The sequence below is a fragment of the Lolium rigidum genome, chromosome 6, assembly GCF_022539505.1.
Source record: "Lolium rigidum isolate FL_2022 chromosome 6, APGP_CSIRO_Lrig_0.1, whole genome shotgun sequence".
Lineage (NCBI taxonomy): Eukaryota > Viridiplantae > Streptophyta > Magnoliopsida > Poales > Poaceae > Lolium > Lolium rigidum.
The window spans coordinates 282,259,783-282,263,493 of record NC_061513.1 but is presented as its reverse complement, the minus strand read 5'-3'; positions in this window follow the sequence as shown (position 1 = coordinate 282,263,493).

The following is a 3,711-nucleotide window of genomic DNA, read 5'->3' as shown; positions in this document are numbered from 1 at the left end:
ATTGTGTAGGGCTACAAGAGCACCTCAATGCCGGAGTTAACAAGCTCCACAACATTCGATGTTCATATTTAAATAACCTTAGAGTGCATAATAGATCATTGCAATTATACCGAGTACTAACATAGCATGCACACTTGTCACCATCACACTATGAAAGGAGGAATAGATCGCATCAATACTATCATAGTAATAGTTAACTCCATAATCTACAAGAGATTACAATCATAACCTACGCCAAGAACTACATGATGCACACACTGTCACCATTACATCATGAAGGAGGAATAGAGTACTTTAATAACATCACCAGAGTAACACATAGATGAATAGTGATACAAAGCTCATATGAACTCAATCATGTAAGGCAGCTCATGAGATCATTGTATTGAAGTACATAGGAGAGAGATTAACCACATAGCTACCGGTACAGCCCTTAGCCTCGATGGAGAACTACTCCCTCCTCATGGGAGACAGCAGCGGTGATGAAGATGGCGGTGGTGTCGATGGAGATGCCTTCGGGGGCACTTCCCCGTCCCGGCGGCGTGCCGGAACAGAGACTTCTGTCCCCCAGATCTTGGCTTCACGATGGCGGCGGCTCTGGAAGGTTTCTCGTACCGTGGCTTTTTCGTATCGAAGATTTAGGTCAGGGGGCTTCTTATAGGCGAAGAGTCGGAGTCGGAGGGCTGATGAGGCCGCCAGACAATAGGGGGCGCCCCCCCCTGGGCCGCGCCTCCCACACGTGTGGGCCCCCCCAGGGCTCCCCTCTGGTGCCTCTCCGGTGTTCTGGAAGCTTCGTGCAATTATAAGATGCTGGGCGTTGATTTCGTCCAATTCCTAGAATATTTCCTTACTAGGATTTCTGAAACCAAAAACAGCAGAAAACGAGGAGCGGCACTTCGGCATCTCGTCAATAGGTTAGTTCCGGAAAATGCATAAATATGACATAAAGTGTGTATAAAACATGTAGGTATTGTCATAAAACCAGCATGGAACATAAGAAATTATAGATACGTTTGAGACGTATCAGGGACCCATGAGGCAGCAGCATCCTCAACGTTTCCAAGGCAGCAGGGGATCGAAAGAAAAAAAAAGGAAATAGCCAAATATCAGAGGGTGAAAAATAATCGAAGAAAATAAACTTTTATTGTACATAGAGGATGACATGCGGGTCCGATTTTGCAGCAGCGGTCTCAACGTTTCAAAGGCGGCATGAGATCAAAAGAAAAAGGCAAGTGACCAAATATAAGGAGCCAAAAATAATCCAACAAAAGAAACTTGATTGTACGTAGAGGATGACATGTGGGTCCCATGAGCCAGCAGCGGTCTCAACGTTTCAGAGGCGGCACGGGATTGAAAGAAAAAGGCAGGTGACCAAATATCAGGTGCCAAAATAACTTCAAGAAAAGAAACTTTATTGTACATAGAGGATGACATGCGGGTCCCATTTAGCAGCAGCGGTATCAACATTTTAGAGGCGGCACGGGATCGAAAGAAAAAGGAAAGTGACCAAATATCAGGTGCCAAAAATAACTCCAAGAAAAGAAACTTGATTGCACACATCGGATGACATGCGGGTCCCATTTAGCAGCAGCGGTCTCAACGTTTCAGAGGCGGCACAGGATCGAAAGAAAAAGGCAAGTGACCTAATATCAGGTGCCAAAAATAACTCCAAGAAAATAAACTTGATTGCACATAGAGGATGACATGCGGGTCCCATTTAGCAGCAGCAGTATCAATGTTTCCAAGGCGGCACGAGATAAAAAGAAAAAGTCAAGTGACTAAATATCAGGTGCCAAAAACAACTCCAAGAAAAGAAGCTTGATTGCACATAGAGGATGACATGCGGGTCCATTTTACAGCAGCGGTCTCAACGTTTCCAAGGCGGCAAGGGAAAAGAAAAAGGAAGGGGTCAAAAAAATCCAGGAAAAAAAAGAATTTTCGTTCATAGAGGATGACATGCAGGACCCATGATCCTGCATCGTAAACGGCTCGATCGGAGAGCGTTGAACGAGATGACGCGATCGAGAAAAAAACAATGCTATCTGGGCCCTATATCCCTGGGCGGTGCGGATTTGCATTGACTCGGCCGGCCCACACGAGAATTCATCATGCACCACGTCCCGGACCACCATACGCGACGTTTTCGATGTTTTCGTCGGGCTAGGTGGCCTCAAAAATCAGAAATTTCTTTTTTGACATGCACCATAGAGAGAGCAAAAATCATCGGCCATGGTGCATCACCAACCACGGCGCGACTTCAACTTCGTCGGCTATGGCAACTTTTCTTGTAGTGAATGGGCCTTTCTACTCATGCAATTTAGGCCATTTTCTAATGAAACACAGATCATATGATTAGTAAAAAAACATGGAGATTCTACGTAAATTTATTCTTATTTCTTTTGAATTCTTGGGTTGCAATTTTTGAAACTGCTCATGCCCAATATTAAAATCTTTGATCGCTCCATACCAACATGGAGCACGGTATTTTTCAAAATTTATAAAGTGAATTTTAAATTTAAAACAAATCCTAATAATTCCATGATTTATTCTATCAAGTTGCAAGATCCTGGAGCGAATAATACAGATAAACCTGTCGTGAACAAGTGCAGCGATTTGAACCAAATATATCTGAAGACGATGTATTATAGAAGATGTTTAGCAGAAACTTTCATCACATTGTTGTTGCAGGCAAGTATTCCTAATATAACGGGTAATTTTTTTTCGAAGGTATCATAAGTTTATTGTATAAGGAGGCTGACATCGAGGACCCATCAGCCAACATCGTTCATCAACATTTAAAGGTAAAGTCAAACAGAAGGGATATAGAAAAAGGCAAGCAGTATCCCGCAATATCATGGGTAAAAAAATTCAAGATATCTCAAGTTTCTTGTACATAGAGGCTGACATGAGGGGCCCATCAACCAGCGTCGTGCCTTAACTTTTAAAAGGTAAAATGAAACGAAGGGATTAAAAAGGCAATTATTCAGCAATATAATTGGTAAAACATTATCAAGATATCACACCTTTCTTTAGTATACTAAGCCGGGCATATGGGACCCATAAGCCAACAACGTCCCTCAAAGTTTAAAAGGTAAATTAAAATGTAAGGGACCGAAAAAGGCAAGTATCCACAATATCTCGGGTTAAAAAATAATTGAGATATCACGCGTTTCTTGTACATAGAGGCTGACACCGGGGACCCATCAACCAGCAGTGGAAAAAATCCAAGAAATGAAACAATTATCGTTCAGAGAGGATGACATGTGAGGCCCATTTTGCAGCAGCGTCCTCAACGTTATCAAGACAGCAGCACATCCAAAGAAAAACACCAAGTAGCCAGAAATCATGGGTGAAAAAAAATCCAAGAAATGAAAGATTTTTGTTCAGAGAGGATGGCATGATGGACCCGTGAGCCAGCAACCTCCTCAACGTTTCAAAGACGGCAGGAGATCGAAAGAAAAATCAAAGTAGCCAGAAATCAGGGGTCAAAATTAAATCTGAGAAAGGAAACGTTTATTGAAAAGAGAGGCTGACATGTGGGACCCATTTAGCAGCAGTGGCCTCAACGTTTCAAAGGTGGAAGAGATCGAAAGAAAAAGGCAAATAACCAGAAATTAGGTGTGAAAAATAAATCCAACAAAGGAAACTTTTATTCTTCATAGAGGATGACATGTGGGACCGACCTGCCAGCAGCGTCCTCATCGTTTCAAA